General features: G+C 40.0%; 1 long non-coding RNA gene across 1 annotated transcript; it reads left to right on the top strand.

Moving 5' to 3' along the window:
- The first annotated feature begins 823 nt into the window (after positions 1–823).
- Positions 824–20577, top strand: LOC134477784 (uncharacterized). The gene is made up of 4 exons (XR_010049977.1): positions 824–1003; positions 2875–2999; positions 19303–19378; positions 19801–20577. It is a non-coding gene; the product is annotated as an uncharacterized LOC134477784 (long non-coding RNA).
- The last annotated feature ends 1358 nt before the right edge of the window (positions 20578–21935 follow it).

Below are 21935 nucleotides of genomic sequence, written 5' to 3'. Positions count from 1 at the left end.
TCTTTGCTACTCTGGCACTGTTCATTTAGCCCAGCATAAACTGTAGTTTCCCTATCCTTCGGGATCTGTTGCAACTCTAAATATTGTGCGCAAATGACGGGTTTACAGGAACCGCCTGACCAGGCTTTGCATATTGATTTGTGGTCTCACAACTGGCATCAGGGTTGATTTGGGTTCAAAGAACAACTGACCACAACGTCAGGATGTGGGCTGGCCTTGAAAACAAAGGCAGAAGCTCATTCCCATGCAGCCTTCTGGGAACTGGCTTGTTTTGTGCCATGAAAGAGACCATCAAGGTGTTTTTCTCTGTTTATTTATTTATTTTTTAAAATGAGGGCTTGGTTTAGTAATTTATTCCAAGACTTCAAACTACATGCAAAATCCCCCAGGACTGAGGGAGTGAAAGGCAAACTGTTTTAAATTACGGTGAAGCTATTAATTCAGTTGTGATTGCTGAGAGAAATAATGTCTAGGAAACCACTGTGCGGAGTCCTTGAGGGTTTGTCAGGGAGAATCTCAGGAACCCGGTTGGGAGCATCAGTGCGTGGCTTACGTGCTGATTCTCATTAAGGCAGCCACCATCACGGTTCTGATAAGTGGACAGGAGGAAAGGTCAGTGTGCCAGGATAAGCAGAGAGGGAGGCCACAGAGGGTCATGCGCCCTGATTTCTGTCCCTCAGATGTCCTGCTGTCCTTCCTTCCATAGGGCCTTTGATGTGCCCTTTTCTCTGCTGATTGGTAACCTCCAGTGGCTGAGTTGTGTCCCTGAAAAGAAATGTTGACCTAGGACTTCAGAACATCATCTTATTTGGAAACAGGATCACTGTGCATGTTCTCAGTTGAGATGAGATCATTTGTGTACAGTGAGCCTTTAATCTGGTATGACTGGTGTCCCTGGGAGAAGGCCTGAGAGACACACAGAGAAAACAGCAGGTGACATTAGAAGCAGAGAGTAGAGTGGTGCGTCTGAGGATTTGAAGTCACCATCAGAAGCTGGGAAAAGGTGAGGAAGATCCTATTCAGAATCTCAGCAGGAGCACAGTTCTGCCAGTGCCTGGATTCTGGACCTCCAACCTCAGAACTGAGAGAGAATACATTTCTGTTGTTTTAAGACAGCCCAAGGTGATTTGTTATGACAACACTTGAAAACTAATACGCTATCCTTCTGATCTGAATTCAACTTTCGCCGTTTGGAGGAAATGTCCAAATCCTCCCGGAGGCTCGATTTGTATGTTCTCTTATTAGATGATCTGACCACCCTGCTTTCCCTTGCAAGTCCTCTGACACTTAGCAATCGTGGCTGAGTTTGTCTTCCCAATTAGCCTGTGAACCGAAGGCACACGCGATGTTTTTAGAACTTGTTCTTGTATTCCCAGCAACCAGGGTTGTGCTTGCCATCAGCACCCACTCTCTAAATATTTGTGGAGTGAGTCAGTGAAGAACGATTAAACTATATTTTAAAAATTTATTTCTAGCATTTCAAAATTATCTGGAGGCTAACACTTTATGAACAGAAGTTTTCTCATTAAAACTCATTTTATTTGAGAGAAGGGATTGCTTTCTTGGAAGCTTGCTATCCAGCCTTTTCATACTTAGTCATAATATTTTTCTTCTAAGTACTGAAAAAATATTTAGGCTTCCTTTTATATAAATAGTTCTCTAGTTGGAAACAGTGTGGAAAAAATAACACCCTTGCTTAAATTGATCACAGTCTCCCTCTCCTCCCTCCTCCATAAAATGTAATTTTGAATATATTTCGAACATCACTTTCTTGATAGATTTACTACTTAAGGGACTGGCGAGACAACTCATTGAATACGAAGTAAGTTAACAAGTTGTTGAGAATATTTTCCTTGCTGATTGCTCAGGGCCTTCCACCTGCTTTTGGTGCTGTTGGTATAGACTGTAAAATATTTTTCCCAAGTTCGTATTCTCTGTGGGCCAGGCGTCATGGTGGAAGATATGCTGCCTGACTGTAATGCGATACACTCATCTAAGTGTTCCCCTTCCTGGTGAAGTATGGAAACTAAAGTTGTTAGAAGCCTTGCTGGATCTCTTATTATTTTGGGAGTTTCTAAAGCTTGTAAGAAAAGCCAGTTCTCATATGTTGTCATGGTAGGTTTTACAGAACAGTAGCAGTCGCCCTCTGTATTCAGCCACGCCATCTCAGACTTTGACTCTTCAGCAAATGAACATTTTCCCCTTATGGGGACACATGGGGATCAGGAGGGCTCAGCCCTGTCTGGGGTGTGCGGGCGGATTCCCCGGTGCTGGTGAATCTGAGCCCACATTGCCGACATAGAACTAGTCCTTAACTTACCAGGGTCTCAATTTCTTTACTTGTAAAATGAAAATAACATTTTATTGCTTTGTTAAGAAGGTGACTTTTGACATATGTGTGAAAATGCTTGACCACAAAATTACTCTATGTCAAATCTGAAGTTAATGAGATTTAATTATACTGTACCTTTGGTAACACAATGCTATTTACCAAGTACTTCACACACATCTTTCTTTCTTTCTTTCTTTCTTTCTTTCTTTCTTTCTTTCTTTCTTTCTTTCTTTCTTTCTTTCTTCCTCCCTCCCTCCCTCCCTCCCTCCCTCCCTTTCTTTCTTTTTTTCTTTCTTTCTCTTTCTTTGAGGCAGGGTCTCACTGTGTAGGCCACACTGGGCTTGAACTTGAGGTCATCCTTCCTTTTGAACTTGTGTCCTAACATTACAGATTTTATTTATTTGTTTCTAAATTTTAAAGTACACGTTTGTAGCACACAGTCGTTGCATTCATCCTGGGAGGTTGGTGCCTGTGTATGACACATCTTAATTCTTTTAACTTCTTCCTGTCTCCCTCTCCTACCTCCTGCCTGGCTATTTCAGATTTAAAAAGATGCACCGAGCTTACCGGGCCAGATAAAAAGCTGAACCAGTGAACAAGACAAAGTTCCTGGTATGGAAACAGTCATGGTCCTATGGGAGAGACAGGCTCACAGACAATTTTGATGGTAAGTGCAGTGATAAAGGCATGGATGAGAAATAATCACAGGTGCCAGGCACTTAGCAAATGTTTACTCTGTCGTGTGCTTCTGTGTTGTATTTTATGCGCCATCCCTTTAGTTCCCTGTAATAGCCCACGAGGCAGCAATAACAATCTAGGGAGCTTGCTGGCAGCCACCTGGCTGGTAAAGGATGGAATAGGAGCTACAGTCCAGGCGTCTCCACAGAGTTTGAGGTTTGACTGCTGTGCTGGGCGACACTTCATACACGTTCAACTTCATGACTCTGTAACAGGGCATCTTAAATTTAAGTTAAAAAACCTTGCATTCTACCCATGGATTTTGGTGGATCATGAGATGAGGATAGTGGTCATCTCCATGCCATCATGTGTGGGTTTCAGCATGGCAGATTGAAGGGCTGAGCGACTCAGCAACTGAGGGCTAAAAGCTGCTCACCTGCTCACCAGGCATCTTTGGTGGTGGCTGTCCCCTGGGACCCCAGTGGAGGCCATTAGCCAAAATAGCCATATATGGCCTCTCCATCTGGCTGATGAAATTTCCTCCCAGTATATGTCTTGGTTTCAAGAGCCAGAGTCCCAAAGGGAATCAGATAGAAGATTATCTATCATTTATCTGCCTCTCTGTGTATCTATCCATTCACCCATCTATCTACTTACCTATCTAGATATATATCTCCTTTTTAAAACAAGTCACACAGGTTGGAAGTCAAACAGTGTTAGAATTTCAAGCCCAACTTCCATGGCAGATTCTATACCTCAATGAGAAGCATGTCAAATTGTGAGAAACGACAATCTGTCACAGTTCAACATCTGGCCATCATAACAAATTCCCCCAGTGTGAAACACATACTCACCCCTTTCTGTAAGACCAACACCCAAATATGGTGTTGGCTAGAAGCCCAGGACCTCACCCTTTAGGTCCGGCCCTCTTTCCCTGCAGTTTGTGGGGTGTAGTTCCTCCCACCACGCAGAACTGCAGACAGGTTTTGTGCTTCTCTTTTCCCCATTCGGTAGATTGTTGTGGACAGTCACTAAGTAACAGCAGACCCATTTGATAAGGGGAAACAGGAAGCACCCAGCAGCCACTGGTGTGTACCAGTTTTGAACGTGAGCATGACATGTCCATAGTTCTTTGACTGGACTCCATCCTGCTGCCTGGAAGTTCTTTTGCATTTCTCTGAATCGTCCTTGCTTTTCTACAAGAAGCGGCTGCTATTTGCCACTGAGTAGTTTCCTTAGCTGGTTTCCTGCCCATAGTAGTTCAAGGGTCAAAGAGCTCTTATCTAGCTTTTTTATGAAGGCTGATACAATCTTTAAAAGAACTTGGCAGGTTTCCTGTGTATCTGCTTATGAACCCAACTCATTTAGAAAACAAAACAAAACAAAACAAAACAAAACAAAACAAAACAACCCATACCCACAAAACTCTTGGCAACAACCCTTTCTCTTAGGCTCCCCATGAGGCCACTATGGAAAATATTCTTATAGTTCTTAAAAACCATATTGTTTAATGGAGTGTATCTGTGAAATAGACTCTGAAGATCACCCCAAGGCTTCTTACCTGTTTGCAAGATTCTATAAGGTTTTAACCAAGGACTTTAGTGTTCATCTGTGGATTTAATCTTTGGCTTGGGGTCTTTTCTTTACTTAGGGATTTTTATTGTTGGAAAAGCTGGCATGAAAAAATGTTATTTTTGAGACTGATACATTTTAGTTTCTTTATGCTTAATGTTCCATTTTTTAAAAAAATCTATTTTATTTCAAAAAGAAATAAAATAAAACAAAATTTCAAAGCATAACAATCAGGGAACAACGTGCATACATTGCGGATCGCCAGCCCCGTCAGTCACCCAGAACATAAGACATCTGCAAACCTTTGTAACACTGCAAACCTTTTTCTTTAGTGAATCAGAGAAATCAGAAGTTAATATTCCATTCTTTAATTCATTTCCCCCCCACATTTTATCATATGAAGCAAGAATTCAAGTGTCATTTTCAATATTGTGATTAGAAATCTAAACTAGATCATCGAGTTCATTAGATACATTTCCTGTTTGCTTCTACTGCAAGTGACAGTGTTATGCTGTGGGTTCTATGGGTCAGGAGCTCTAAATAGGCATAGTAGAGATATCTTGTTTAAGTTCCATGATTGCTGGGGTTATGACTACTGTGATATATCAACTCGATGGATTAAGAGACACTTGGATGATTAATAAAACACATTTCTGGGTGTGTCTGTGAGGTGTTTTCAGAGATGACTGGCATGCAGACCAGCAAACTGAGGGGGGAGGACCTGCTCTGGTTGTGGGTGCCATTGTCCAAAGGGTTGATGGGCTTGGGTGGAATGAAACGTAAGGAAAAGGAAGCCTGCTCCCCTTTTTCGGAAGCTCCATTCTGCTTGAACTGGTGTGGTTTTTAGCTATTACTTTTGCCTGTGGACATCAGACTCCAGTACCTTCAGCCTTTAATGCATACTCATCTCAGTGAATCCAGGAGCTCCCAGCTCTCTGGTCTTGTACTGATGCTGTGTCTTGGTTACTTTTCTCATTGCTGATACAAAATATACTCGACAGTCAAGTCAAAGGAGGGAGGGTTTGTTTAGACCACAGTTTTTAAAGGTTTCAGTCCACAGTTGGCTGGCATATGGCAGAGGGGCAACAGTTCATGTTGGTGGAAGACAACAAGAGCATCAAGAGAGCTAGACAAGTCTCTTTCTGTCCCATATATTTTATGCAGTCCACTGGGATTAGGACTGTGCCAGTCTAATCAGTGGACATAGCTACCAATCAACCACACACTTAGATTCAGCTGCCTTTGAAAAAGACCCATGACTACATGAGGCTTTGGGCAGGGGGACATCTAGACACAAACCATAATATGCTGTATCCTTGATTCTTTTTGTTCTGTAGCTTCCAGCTTTTTGGTCTGGGAAACCACTGGATATTTTGTCTCTCTAGTGCATGGATGACCATTGTAGGCTCTCTCGCCTCTGATCCTGTAAACTTAATCCCCTGTCATTTGTAGTGCACTCACATAGCATGTCTTTTGCTGTAGTCCTACACCTGCCCAGATTTAAGGAGAGGAAATTCAGACATCTCTTGATGGAAGAAGTGCCAAAGTTATTGAAGAACAGCAAGTGGATGGGAAAAGCTGTCACTATCATTTTGAGAAAAAAAAAATCTTCCATGATCGAAAAACATGGGATTATAAAGAAGGAGCATGTACAGATTCTAGAAAGATTCAGATTCCTGAATCTTAAAGGATGAAGTTGGCACAAATAAGTATCATCACAGTTTTTACTGTGGCAAAAGAAATGGAGTTATAAGTACAATGCCTAAATTGTTATGGGAGTAACATCTTTCTGTGACTTCTTTGAAACAAAAACATTAATGGACACAAGTTACACTGAGTTAAAAATGTCTAATTTATTTTACAGCAAAATATACTAATAAATACTAATTTATTACTTAGTGAGACTAATTAAAATATTTAATGAGATTGCAAATAGTAAAAGCAATCACTGATCCAGGAGACCTAATTTAGAAGAATTGGTAATAAGAAGCATGTGCAGTAAATAAATAAGAAGACCTGATAAACAATAATGAAGGAAATTCAAGCAGTGACAACCAGAAAAAGAATTCCATGGAAGAGAGAGAGACATTAGGATCTGCCCAGTGAGGTGCAAAGGGCTGTCAGGCAGCAAATCAAAATGTATTTGGGATGACACACAGCCAGAGCCAATCAATATCTGCTAGGATAGAAGGAAGACAAGGATTTTCCCCTTAGTAAAGTGGGTCACTGTCCTGGTAGCACTGTTCTAGATGAGGCTGTTGAGGTAATACTCTTTCTTGTTCAAGCAGTGGTCAGAGGGGCTGGAGGGCCACCTCAGTCTCTCATCGCTCTCTCCAAACTGCTGCCTTTTGAATGGGGCTTTGTAGATGGCCATAATAGACTCCTCAAAGCTTTATCTCGTTTTCCTCCCATTTCCTACCCTATCCTGGCCTAAACAGTCATCTTGATATGTTTCTGGAGGGGATTAAGCCTTTCTTTGTATACAGGCTCCATCTCCATCCAGCAAGGCACTTTGTAAGTGAAGTTCTTCAAGCCGTTGAAGGACTCATAATCACAGATGAGCATCAGCGATGATGCAAATGTCAGCAGTAGAGCTCTTTGCTGGTGCTTAAATGCAAAAAGGAAAAATACTAAATTGCACACTGAAACCTGTGCAGTGCTCAGATCCATCGGTCAGTGCAGTAGGCAGATGCATTTTTAGCCTCAACCTTTCAGCCTTTACTGTATTGTACACATGCAGGTTTCCATGTGACTCTGAGGTTTCCCTGTGAGAGGATAGAAGTGTAGTTCCCTGTCCCTGAACTTTGGATTGGACCATATGATTTGTTTTGTTTATAGAAAGCGTGGAAGTTACTGTAGTACCATTGCTGAGCCTCATTTTTAAAAAAGCATATAGTTTTAATTGTCTTGTTTTGTATTCTGTTACTGCTATGAGGAGGACATGTCTGAGTTAGCCCTCTGGCCCCAGGAGGAGGACGGGAGACATGTGGAACAGACCCACCCTGCAGAGCCATTCCCATCAAACTCCTCTAGCTGGGCTCAGCCTAGATCAGCTGACTCCCAGAAAACCCATAGATGTGAATTAACTAAACGTTTGCTGTCAAACACAAAGGTGTGGTCATGTTGATTGCTATCCAGCAATAGTAATCAATACTGTCACACTTTGCCAAATGCTAGGAAACTGTTGAAAAATAACAGTACAGAGGAACAGTATTGTACTATTAAGAAACTGTACTGGCAGGAAAAGTTACAAGGGAGTACTAATTTATGCTGGGCAGATTAAGGGATGGGGCAAGTGAGAAATAGAGTAGTTAGATGTCTTTTATAATGCAGCCAAACAGGAAAAGGGGAAAGCATATAAACCGTCTGCAAGTATTGGAAGTAGAAATAGCTAGGTTGGGATAAATAGCATATGATCTCCAAGGGAAACATCTAGGTGAACATCTCCCATGCTGGGCCAGCAAAAACTCTCACTGGAGCAGGAAAATGTCTTTATGATATCTGCATGGTTTTTGCTTCTGTGGAAGCATCATATCCATTGCTCTGATACTTCAAAATTTCAGTGAACAAGAGAATAGGAATGTACTGTGGAAATGACTTATGGCTAACTTGCTGGGGAGTTGAATATCCAAATCTCATTAGAAAAGTTGTGTCTACTCTTTCCCAATGGTTATGGATTAAGAACTGGTGGTCAACTTAACACCAGCTAGATGACATCAGCATGGCACTGAGCGTAGATGCTCCACCTGAGGAAAGTTGCCAGCATAAGTACAGAGGTGGAGAAGGAGAAGGAGGGCGTTAACGCATTATTGCATTGAGGCTTTGAGGCATTGAGGCATTGTGGGTTCCTCTATGAGCTGCTGTTTGAGCCGTTGGTTCTCCTGGAGAAGCTCTGGTCCTCATATCGAGCATTGCTTCCTGGCTTTGGAGAGGAAGATGTGTGCCGCTTGGTCTTCAGGATGAACTCATCATGTTGGCTTCCTGGCAGGTGCTTCTCATCAGAGGAGCTCGGGGCCTCCATATCGCTGAGGATGGCTTGTGGTGCTTTCAGGACAGCCCTGGTCTTTGTTGTGAGTGTGACTTCTCAGCTCCAGCGTAGAACCCTCAACCTTCACCCTGTTGGCATGGACTTTCTGGCTTCCACCTGTTGACCTTTGGGCCTTCCCAATATGGATCCATAAAAGAGACTGGCGTGAGTCCTTCTTGTGGGAGGCACTGTCATGAGCTCTGGGTTTTCATCTGGACTCATGTGGGTGGGACATTGCTGTTGGATTTAGGTCCTTGACTAAATATTCTATGTCTTTGGTATTGTGGATAGATTTCCTGCATTTTCTTGTGTTAACTCCTGGTGACCATTATAAAACAATAATATAAACTCCATGTCATGATTCTAATTGTTCTTTGCCCAAGCTCTAACTACAACACCAATGATTTTCTTACAAGTTAATTTTTTCACCTTGTGAACTTTAGGCAACTTGAGAGAAAATAGTGGAAATAATCTCTCAACTCAGAAAACTCTCCTTTAAAATTAGACTTACAAGAGACCAGAGCTGAAGCCTAGGTTAATGGGCTTTGGTCACCAGAACCCTGGAGGAAAGTTGGATTAGGCTTCAAAAAGCTGGCACATAGCTTGGGACTGTTGTCAGGTCATGGGTGACTGCCCCAGACAGAGGGCTCATTACCTTTGTTAGTAAGTGCTCAGGAAGTCTGGTCAATGCTGGGTTGGCAGAGAGATTTTTATTCTTTTAAATGTAATAATGCAATAGCAAGATTGACCATATCAGGGAAAAGTAACTCAAAAAGAAGTTCTCGTCCTCTGGGTAAATGCAAGCTCTCAGTACTCTAAGCAGCCGTTCCAATTCCTTCTTCACAAAATACATTTTATTCTAAATGACCCATTTTGAAGTCTTTCTTGCAATTTAGAGAGTCAAATAGTCTGTTGGTTATAAAGGAATGGATTTTATGGGACTGCTGCTGGGGTTGTTGTGGTGGGAAGAAACTCACGAGGGGACAGAGGACAGCCAGCACAGTGTACTCTTTTGCTATTTGCAGAGAAAGAAATGTTCTGTCTCCTTTTAACAGGGACTGGGGCTGCACAAATAGTTTCTTCTAGCATTAGAAATAATCTACTTCATAATGGTTTTAAAATGACTTGGATTGGCTTTTGCTGGTTACTTACAAATGAATTTATTCCAGTGTCTGGAAATAGATACCTGGGTGACCTGCTACAACCTCTTTTCTGAGGTTGATTTAATTAAAACAGTTGCTTTCTCTCATTTTATGCTGGGTTATATCATCTTGACTTGAAAGTAGGCAGAATAGCATCATTGTTGGGGGTAAATATTTCAGTAATGCTGTGGAAAGACCAAGCTCTAGGCCTGGGAGTGCTAATTCTGGAATGCAGACTGACACACGTGTGAGAGCTTTTTCTGTGTGACTTATACTTTCCTACTTTTGTATATCTGGGGAATACATTAACCTTTCACTCATTTTTCTTCTTTTGTTTTTGATACTGAGGACTGAACTCAGGACCTCAGCCATGCTGGGCACATGATCTACCTCTGGGTTATGTCTCTAGCTTTCCATTCATTTTCAGTGACCAGATGGGGACAATCTTAAAATGACTAGTTTAAAATCATGTGGTTGCTGAAAGAATTGTAAAGTTCTGGGAGTTGAAAAATATTCTGATCACAAAAGGGGATAGACTTTCATGTGAGAAATTTTAGACCCAGAGGAGCAAAAAGAGGAAACTTGAAATTATCTATAATTTTCTGTCCAGTGAATGAAGAAGAGCTCCAGAAATGCCCATGTGGCAACTCAGCCTCACCCTGGCCTCTCTATCTCTGTTGGCAGCAGAGAAGACACAGGACACGTTGTCTGAGCTGTACCACGAACGTTTCCCGCTCTCACACACATTCCCATACATTCTCGCTTACTTAGGGATGTTGTAAATGTCTGTGTGGTCAGTGTGCATAGCACTTTTGATTAGAAGATGTATTACAAAATTCCTGGGCCCATTTACTGATGAAGATTCAGGATAACGCACAGAGCAGTTCTTGAGTAGTTATGATCCTGTCAGTGCCAGTAAAGATTCTCAAAGTGTTCAGGCACCATGTCAGTCTTTTTGTTTGTGTTCAAAGATCAGCTCTGTTTGTTCTTTGTTGTCAAGTGTGATGCTTCTGATTAACTTCACCTCTCCTCTCACAAGAAAAGGGAGCAAGGCAATTTTTACTTTGTCGTAGTTCTTCATTCTGTGTTAAAACAAAATGCTTTATTCCCCCGCTGCATTGCCTTGATATCATTTAATTAATGGTGGTTGTCTTATTCCTCATAATACTGTATCATTCATTTTGCTGCAAATGAGTGCTAAATTCCAATGATTCTCCTGAAGATCATTTCATTTGTGTTCCATTGATAACCACCACAAATGGAAGTCTCACTCAGAGCATCCTGGAAAATGGAACCAACACTTTGTTTTCTGGCTGTGTTAAGTGAAACTTTCAGAAGCTTATTTTATGACTGTAGAACATCATAGGCTTTTCTTTAGGCTAAAATCATGCTGTTCTTAGCATGTGGTTAATACCAGTGGTGATCCCATCACGACCTTGAACACACTGCCACTAAGGAGGGAGAACAGAAGATGGGCTCATAAATTCAGTGAGAAGAGGAGCCCCACTCTCTGCAGGAATGGTCCCCCACCTCACCATCCAACATGACTTCAGATCAACTTGGGGAGGAAGGCATCATTACATTGACTGGAGACCTGACAGGCCATCACTTGGAAGGGTATTTTACAGTGGTCTCAGAAAGTTCTTAGAGGAGATGGGTATGTCCCTTCTCAGTGACATCCTGACATGTAGAAAGGAACCTGAAGAGGATGGTAGTTGACTTCTCTGGGTGCCGGGGTGGGGGCACACAGGATAAAAGATGCCTGGTACACTTCCTGCTGTGGACCAGGGATGGCACTGAGTTGGAATGCAGGTTGGTCACATAGGGCTGTACATCTCCAGGAGCTGGTCATAAACCTTTGGCAGCATAGACACTCAAATTCATTCTGGTTCTCTATGAGTGACTCCAAATCAGTGAGTCAGCACCATTCTAGTGCCTGAACTTTCAGAGTCTGAGTCTTACAAAAGAAATATTGCTGTGTTGCATGGGAGAGATCCATTCTTAGCTACTTTTCTGTAGTATGCGTCCCATAGCTGTGGAGCCTGGAGCCTCAGAAAATTTCAAGGGAGGTACTTCTGGTGACCACCACCAGGTATCAGAGTCAGACTGCATGAGTGGCTATGGCTGCACCCAAGAACAGAAGGGGTACTTGAAAAAATTTAAGGAAAATGCTCCAAAACACAAGATCTATGGTGAGGGCTCTGCTGCATCTGATGATAGATCACTTAGTGATAGAATTCATTGTCTTTGATTTTTAGGAAACATTTGTCACAGTTGATTGCTTTCTTTCTTGATTTTCTTCACTTGGTTTCTGGGATCCTCTCATCTCCTGGTTTCCTTTCTACCTTATACTTCTCAGTGTGTTCATTCAGATTCATCTCTTTGGCTTCAAAATTTGGAGACTCTTCGAGCCTAGTCTTTAGATCTAGCCTCTGTTAATATTTGTGTTCTAGGTGATTTTATAAGTGGTGATCATAACACACAAAGAATGTTTAAATTAAAAAATTACTATAGGAAAAGATGCACTTCCACTAATCCTCCTCAAAATACTCTTCCTTGCTTTGAACCTACTCATCCTACTGTTGCTGACATTTTCCTACAAGGAAAAATAAATAACAGTAAACTCTCACATCAGGAAAACAGAATGAATTCAAATAAACTAACAAAAAAATAATGTTGAACCTCAAACTTCCTGATTAAGAAGAAAAATTCAAGCCCAGTGGTACTCGGGAAGAAATTGTAAAGACCTTAGCAGAAATTAATGTAATGGAGACTAAGAAAACAATATGAAGAATCACTGAATCAAAGAGTTGGTTCATTGAAATGTTAAGTAAAATTGATAAACTCTTAGCTAATCTTATCCAAAAAAGGAAAGAAAAGGCTGAAATCCATGCAATTAGAAATGAAAAGGATGAAATCACAGCAAATCCTGTGGAGATCCAGAAGGTCATCAATTCCTACTTCACAATAATTATAGAGGAGCAGGCAACCAAAATTGCAGATTGGAAGAGACATGGGATTCCTTGTGGCTGAGAATGAAAGACAAAGGAAAGAAAATAAACAATTAAGGACCAAAAAGGCCAGACTTCTGAAAGGTTCAACAGGAAAGGAGCTGGACGTGGATGCTGATTTTGTAGAAAAATCAGAGTTGTGGCACTTGCCACCACACGCAGAAAGTGCTGCGGCCTCTTCAACCTGGCAGAAGTTTGCAGCAAATCCCAGGAAAGCCAAGGCCCTTCCAATGCCCAACCTTCTTCCCTTGGCTTTTCCATTTCCACTTATGGAGCCCTCTGAGCACATTCTGAAAGGTTTTATGAGTTATTAAAATGGAAGGTCAGTCGAGAGGTCAGAAGAGGACACATTTTAGTAGCAAAATTAATCTAGAAAAGAAAAGGAAAGGTGGGGGGGACCACACACAAAAGCAGGCCTGGAACTGTCCTGACCTGGCTTCTGAGGGAGGGAGGTCCTTCTAGGACCTGGGGCGGTCACTGGGCAGCGCCCGGGGATCTGATTCCCCAGCACAGCTAATGGTCCTGACTGGGCAGACACAGTGCCAGGTTGGCTTTCTCCTCATGCAAACCAAATGGCTACCCAGGCTAATGTTTTCAATTATTTTTTTGTATTTTCATGGTTTAAATGTATGTATGTTATGTATAATTAATCTGTAATACCATTAATGATAAAGCAAACCTAACTAACACAGTGGCCTGAGGGGCTGCCTTGTATTTGAAATATGCTCTTTCTCATGCATTGACTGTATGCATTTTGCTATACACATTTTGTTTAAAGAAGGTGTGTGAGATGCACACTTTTCTAGATGAAACTATGTATGCCACACTTACGCTGCTCAAAGCATAATGATAACCTCAAGACTATTGGGAGAAATATTTAAATTTTCACTTTATGAAGAAAGGAACCAAATTATTGGTTATGCTTTTTTAAAAAAAGTTACCAGCTTACTAAACTAGTAACTAAAAAGTTACTAATCATGGTGCATTTTAAATTCTGCTTGTTATATATGCATCATTTGAAAATATCAAGGAGGGATCCTTTGTTTTTAGTGATGTGCAAGGGGAAGTAATGCTAGCTGGCAGTATTTGATTGTAAGAAATCAATAAAGTAGTTGTGTTTTTTTAAAAAAATACTCGCTTTGAAAACTTTATTCTAATGAGAGGAAAACAGAGAAGAAAAGACAGAATCTTAGAATCACCAAAACTGAATCAAGAGGATATAAAGAGTAAATAAACCAATATCAGTCAATGAAATTGAAGATGTAATTAAAAAACTATCAACAAAGAAAAGTCCAGATCTGCTGGATTTTCTGCTGCATTCTATAAAAAATTTAGAGAAGAGCTAATGGCATTTCTCCTCTAATGGCATCACTCCTCAAACTGTTTAATGAAACTGAAAGGGAAACTCACTCTGGGAAGCAAATATTACCATGATACCAAAACCAAAGAAGGATACAGCCCCCCTGCCAAAGAACAAATGAACATGGATACAAAGATCCTCAATAAGATACTGGCAAATAGAAAGCAGCAAACCATCAAGAGGATTGTACACCATGCTCAAGTAGGATGCACCACAGGGATGCAAGGATGGTTCAATATATGCAAATCAATAAATGCAATACACTGTATCAACAGAGCCAAGGACAGAAGTCCCATGATCATCTCAATAGATGTACAAAAAGCATTGGACAAAATTCACCACCCATTATATGATAAAAACCTTATAGAAAATTGTAATAGATGGTCTTTATCTCCATCCCATAAAAGCCATCTATGAGAAACCAACTGTCAACATCATACTAAATGTGTTCATTTAGTATGATAAACATCACCCTAAGTAAAAGTTTCACTCTAAAACCAGGAACAAGGTATGGATGTCCACCATCTTCATTACTATGCAACAGAGGTCTGGAAATACTACCCAGAACATAAACAAGAGAAAGAAATAAAGATAGGAAAGGAAGAAGTAAAATTATTATTTGTGAATGACATGCCACTCTGCATAGAAGACCCCCAGAACTCCACCAAGGTTGATTGGTAGTTGGTTTAATAACCAAATTCAGTCACGTAGCTGGACACAAAGTCAATATCACTACACGTTTGTAGGACATGATATTTACATTCATCATGGGGAGTTGATACATGTACATAATGCCTTTTAATTCTTTTCCTTTCTCCTTTCTCCCTCTCCCTTACTCCATCTCTTGGTTACCTTCCCATTTGCAAAAGATCTACCTCCCTGTTTCTTATTCTCCATCTTTTATTCATATTTTGGGTTTCTCATATAAGAGAAGCCATGTGATATTTAAGTGGTCCTGAATAGCTAAGGATTATTGTTGCAAGGAGCATACAGTAACTGTAACAAAGCATTTTTGTTCCCTGTTTTCTCTTCAACTTAATAGTATCCAGTCAAGATAATGGTGTTCATGGTCACTTAGATGAATTCTTTTCTCCATCACCCTACACCTTCCTCCCTCATCATCCTGTCTGTGAGGCTGCTATTTATTTGTAATGTAGCGTGGTTCATTTTTCAGTTTGTAGTGTTCCATCTAGGCTTCCTCATATGCTACTTTTAATGGTTTGTTTAGATTTTGAAGATACATGAAGGGTATGTGACATAACTAGAGTTCTAAGCGTCAGAGCTCTGAAAAATACAGTTCAGAGAAATGTCCCTTTCGTCTCATCCCAGCTACTCTTCCTGATCCTTCCTGTCTCATTCCTTTCCCATCCATCTCTATAGTTAGCCAATCTCTTTAACTTCTGTCTTTTTCTTCCCATAGTCTTTTCATGTGGTAAACAGATTTATATTTAAAATATTTACATGACATGCTATAGTCTTACTTATGAACTTTGAGTATTCTTATTTATTTTAATTTTTAATTTTAAAGAGAATAAAACAAAAGAGAACAGAACAAAGCAAATCAGAACAGAACAATGCAAGCTACACAACACTTCACAAGACAACCAGATATTAACAGTAGCTACCATAATGTCTCTTTTCTTTGAAATAGTTGACCATACCTTCACATACAGTAGTATCAAACATAACAAAATAATATAAAACCACTCAAAAGAGTGAAAGCATTACAGGACTTCAAAAACCAAATAACAGGAAATGAACAATGGCTACTATATTATCTCATTTTCCTCAAAAAATTTGTCGATACCATCACACATAACAAAATCAAACCACAACAGTATAGAACCAATCAAAACAGAAGAACAAAAACATGGTAGGACTTCAAAACAAGATGATAGTAAATCAGCAATGGCTACCATAATGTCTTGTTTTCTTCAAAATAGCTGTTCATACCATCTCACATAATAAAATCAAACAAAACAGAATAAAACAAATCAAAAAATGAATGAAAGCATTATAAGACTTCAAAGCAATATAATACTAAACCAAGATTACCATAATATATCCCATTATATTCAAAATAGCTGCCCCTACCATCTGACAGTATAAAATCTAACAAAACAAGACAGCACAAAGCCAAACCTATCAAAGTTGTATAAACAATGCAAGAGTTCAAGATAAGACAATAAGAAATTGACAATAGTTTCCACCTAAACTTTGAGTATTCTTTATAAATCTGAAAATCAGTCCTTTATCAGATAAATGTCTTGAAAATATTTATTACTCTTCTTTTTTTCTTAATGTTGCTTTAAGGAGAAAACATTTTGTTTTGATGAAATTCAATCAGCTACTTTTTATGGGATATACTTTTGGTGTTATAACTAAGAAATCTTTGCCTTACTCAGTTTCACAAAAGTTTCATGTGTTTCTAGAAGCTCTGTAATTGAAGCTTTACATCTGGGTCTCTGAGCTACTATGAATTAGGTGTTTTTTTGTGTGTGCAATACAGTTTACGTGTCAGTGTTCACTGTTGTTAATATGAATTTCCAAAGTTCTAACAGAATTTGTTAAGATGATGATTTTTCCCCATTGAATTATTCTTGCATATTTATCAAAAATAACTAGACTATTTGTGTATTGTCTGTTTCTGTACTTATTTCTATCCCGAACTCTCTACCTATCATTCCATCAATGCCACACTTTCTTGGTTCAAGTTTTGAAACTAGAAGTTAGAATTCTCCAGCTTTGTTCTTTTACAAAATTGTTTGGCAAATTCTAGGTCCTTTGCATTATCATATGCATTTTAGAAACAGCTTGACAATTTTTTTTTCCATATTGAGGTTTGAACTCATGGCCTTGTGCTTGCCAGGCAGGCGCTTATACCACTGAGCTAAATCCCTGGCCTAAGCTTGACAATTTCTACAAAAATACCTATCTGAAATTTTGATTGAGATTTTATCAAATCTAGAGATCAATTTAAAGAGAACTGGTATTTTAATAGTACTGAGTCTTTTGATCTATGAACACCGTATCTCCACTTAGGTAAGCCTTTGACTTCATTCTTCAGTGGTTTGTATTTTTAGTGTATAGGTCTTTCCTGCATTCTGTTGGATTTTTATCTAAGTATTAAGCACTTCTTGAAGCTGCTGTAAATATTGCCAGTTACCATTTGGTTTATCCAGTTCAATTTATTCATTGTGAATGTACAGAAATACAACTAATGTTTACATGTTCACCTTGAATCTTGCAATTTGGCTATACTTGGGTTATTAATTATAGTTTTCTCGAGAGTCTTTGAGACATTTTACACAGACAATATATCTTATGCCAATAGAAATGGTTTAATTTCTTTGTACACTTATTTCTTTTCCTTGTTTTACTGTGCTGGACATGGATTGCAGTACAGTGCTGAATAAGTGTGGTGAAAATGGATATCTTTGCTTTTATTTCTGTTTTTAAAGGAAAGGACTCAGTCTTTCGACCTTGTTTAACATTACCTGTGAGGTTTTTTTAGAGATGTTCTCTAACAAGTGGAGGAATTTCTCTTTGTTCTAGCTTTTTGAGGATTAAAAAAACCATGGACGAGTGTTAAATTTTCTCAAAACTTTTACATGCATCTATTGAAAGAATTGTATCATATTTCTTCTTTAGCATATGAGAGACACTGTCCAGTCTTGCATTCCTGGGAAAAATTCTGCTTGATCATTGTGTATGATCCCCTTTAAAAATGCACTTCACTTTTTAGGGCAGTTTTAGATTTACAGAAAAATTATAGGGTAGTACAGAGTGTTTCAATACACCTCTCATCCTAGTTCCTGTAATTATTAGTATGATATATTTTTACAACTGCTATTGATACATGGCTACTCTATCCAGATTTCCTTAGTTTTTTTTTTTTTTTTTTTTTTTTTTTTTGTGTGTGTGTGTGTGTTTTTCCTTTTTATCGGTACCGGGGATCGAACTCACGACTGCCTACTTGTAAGGCAGGCGCTTATGCTGCTGAGCTAAATCCCCAGCCCCATTTCCTTAGTTTTTATCTATTATGTTACATTTAATATTTAAGGTGCTTAGACAGTGTCTCAGACTTTTGTTGTTGTTGTTGTTGTTGTTTTGCTTACTAGTTAGACATTTTGTAGAATGTCGTTTTGAGGCTTACTAGTCAGATATTTTCTAGAATGTCCTTCAGCTGAGAGTCATCTGATGTTCTTCTCATGATTAAACAGGGTAATGTGTTTTGGGGAGAAGATCCCAGAGGTAAAATGCTATTTCTATTGCATCACATTGAGGGTGCATATTGTCAGCCAGACTCTTCACTGTGGACACTGACCTTTGGTCATCTGGCTGAAATCGTATAGGTCAGCTCTTGCCACCGCAAAGTTCCTTTCTCCACTTCCTGCAATACTGTACTTTTTGGAAGGAACTCACTATACGCAGCCCACGCTTGAAGAGTGGAAAGTTACCCTACCACTTCCTTGAGTTCAAGAGATCTTCATAAATTTTTTAGAATTCTTTGGCAAGGGAGATTTGTCTATTCTCTTTCATTTATTTATATCCATATGGACCTATAGATATTTATTTATTTATATCAGTACATATTCACAAGTATTTATTTAGCATGGTGAGTTTAAATACTTTATTAATTTTGATGGCACAAATTGCTCTACCTTTTGTCATCTGGAACTTTGTCGGTTGGCTCGGTGTACCTTTGACATATCTCCATCCTCTGTGGTGGCTGTGATTTACCGTTTTTCATTTGCTGACACTAAGAAACTTCAGGCTCATCTTGTATAGTTTCTTCCTATTTCTTCCTATTTCTAGAATCAGCCATTTCTTCAAGGAGCCCTGACTACACCAAGATTTCAAGTCTCTCTATAATTTTTCAGATCATCCCATTCTGTTCTGTCTCTGTGGCATGAATTTTGCACTTGGGATCTTTGCTGCAATTCTTTAATCCTTCTTTTGTATCTTTGTTTCATAACTGTTCAATTTGTGCATGAGTCTAAATTTTCTCTGGTCTGGAAACCTGTTGACAAAGAGGCTTGAAGGAAAAGCAGCTCATGTATAACATAGGAGAGTTGTGGTTCCCACATGGGGAAATGCCAGTGATTCCACGAGGAAAACTCATTCGGAGGCAGCTTCTAAAATAGCTGATGTAATGTTAACTTGTTTTTCATCCACAGGAGAAACCACAGAGATCCAAGCCAATGGCCTTGGTTTGTTTCACTCGAGAAAGAGCTCTGTGAAGAGCCACTTCAGGTAGGTATGGTGTGGACCATTGGTCCTTACGCTGTGTTTTTATGATGATAGAAAAGTAACCGGTCCTCTTGGAAAAGAGATAAAAATGGATCCCCAGAAGCTTCAAACTACTGCCCAGGCACTCAGTTGATCAGTGAGTCTTACCATTTAAATCTCTCCCTGCTGGTACTATAAAGAAGGAAGCCTTTTAAGTGTCCTGCCAGATAGGCAATAGCTGTTGCAGTCCAAAGAACGGGCAGAAAATGCATCGGGGATTTGTCCTATTTCCTTTCCCTTTTCTCATGTCCCAACATGTTTTTTTCTCCTCTACAAAAAGAAAATTCGCCACTCTTTTTTTTTTTTCCTGGATTCTCCCTTTTGATTTATTCTTTGACTGTCATACTCTTTGATTTCTTTTTGCATCCCTTTCTGAATTGTTTCAGGTTTCAATCTTCGGGGGGCTGCAGGATTGACTCAGTACCACGCGTCTGTATCTGCTCTTACAGCTTCCCTGCATAAGGAGGTCTGTGTAACAGGAACCATCTTCTCCTGTCCCACAGTACAGAGGCCACAGCTCCTGACTCTACTTCCTTTCTGAGCTGACCCAGGTCGAAGGCTCCTCAAATAGCAGAGTGAACTGTTGACTTGACCAATAACTTTCAGTTTTGATTGGACTCAGATGTTCCGGAGAAAACAGCCTGGATTGTATTCTCAGGCAGAAGCATCTGAAAGATTCTTGGGGATGATGGGGTAAGCCTAAACATGATAAAATTTGGCAGGGATATACGTAAGGCTTTGGTTTATGAATAATAATAATAATAATAAAATCTGCTACTTGAGTTCAGGTCACTTGGCAGCAAAGAAAGAAGAAAACTAGTCATTGTTAATATCAATGTTAGTTAAAACATTCTGGTGCTTTTTCTTATGTGTGAATGTGTGGGAAGCCCTGTAATTGGCTGCCACCTTGTATCTGCAGGCAGCACCACCTTAACCTCCTCTAGGAGTTAAGTTTGGTAGTTAAGCAGCTCCTTGCCTAGCTTGTTTGGCCCATTCAAGGATTATGTTAATCAGCCTGCATGTGGGAAATTTGAAAATTTGAATTAACCTATAACCCTCAGTCTTGCCACTGTTGCTAAGTTACCTGCTGATGTCTCAGAACCCAACTTCCCACTCCCCCAATACCCTGTATATTTGATACTCTTTCTTTGAATAAACGAGACTTGATCGGACTTCTGTCTTGTCTCCATTCTTCGCATCTCTTGTCCCCTCTCATCCTCACTTCCTCCCCTAGCGTCTATGTGGACTTACCCATGGGCTGGGACATGAATGTCCACTGTAGGCATGACTAAGTAGAACTAGCATGAGCCATAGTTTATTATAAAGACAGCAGTGAGGGAGGTGCCTGTGTGGTAGATTTATTGCAAAAATGTCTTCAAAGTCTCATCTTTTCCCTGTTTCCATATATTTTTCAATTTGATCATGCAGCTCTATCCATAAGAAGTAAAGTCTATTTCTCCATCCTATGAATGGAGTCTTACGATTTGCGTTGGCCTGTGTAGCACATGGCAGAGATGATGCTCTAACGTCTGTGCTCATGAGTCGTTGCGTGTTTCTTGGAATCTTGCCTCCGCCATGTGAAGAAGCATGTGCTTGCTGTTGAATGATGAGAAACATATAACTTTGCCTGCCGCCTCAGTCAAGAGTCAGCCCACTGTCACACATGAGGGCAGAGTATCAGATCAGCCAGCTCTCAGCTGCCTGACACTTGGCTGAAAACGCAAATATAAATCCAGCTGAGGTCTACTAAGCTTGGCCTAGACCAGCAGAACCATCTGCTTGACCTGTAGACTTGTGAGTTATAACCTTTTTCTTTCTGTGGTACTGAGGATTACCCCAGCCTCACCCATCTCATGCACACCATGCTGGGCAAATGCTGTACTATGGAGCTACCTTCTCCAGGGCTGTATTGGTCAGGGTTTTAATAGAGAGAACAGATGTAACACGAGATATACAGATGTAAAAGAAACAACAAGATTGGCTTATGATGGTCAGCCACAGAGTCCGATGAGGAAGCATGCAGAGGGTGTCTACGCACTGGAGGCTGAAGGATTCAATCCATGGTCTGGAGCTCACCCTAGGGTCTTGTGCAAGGTCTGATGGATCTGTGACAGAAGGCTGAAGGCTCTGTGATGCAAGGCTGAAGAGTCTACCCTGGACCCCAGGAGACAACGTCCAAACCAAAGATGAAGACTGGAGCTTCTTCCAAGACAGGCATCCATCCGTCCTTCCTCCTCCCCTTTTATACCTCCAGGTGACCAACCACCCTAGGGTGGGTCTTCTTCTACACTCTTGGTTGCAGAGTTGCTAAACCCATTCAGTTAAGCTTCTAAATGTTTCAAGTTGACGTAATCAATCAACCACTATAAGCGCCACAACTGTTTTTTAATTTTTTGACTTTAAAAACAACAAACCAAAAAAAGAAAAGGATATAAGTGATACAGAATTTCAAAAATGGTAGGAAATTAACACTAGTTAATACATTGCATATTATTATCTTAGAAGTAGTTGTTCAAATTAT

The sequence above is a fragment of the Cavia porcellus genome, unplaced genomic scaffold (genome assembly GCF_034190915.1).
Source record: "Cavia porcellus strain 051 isolate PalLab524CR breed Dunkin Hartley unplaced genomic scaffold, mCavPor4.1 scaffold_10, whole genome shotgun sequence".
NCBI classification, from domain to species: Eukaryota; Metazoa; Chordata; class Mammalia; order Rodentia; family Caviidae; genus Cavia; species Cavia porcellus.
The sequence above is the reverse complement of the archived record's forward strand: the minus strand, read 5'-3'. Positions and strand labels throughout refer to the sequence as shown.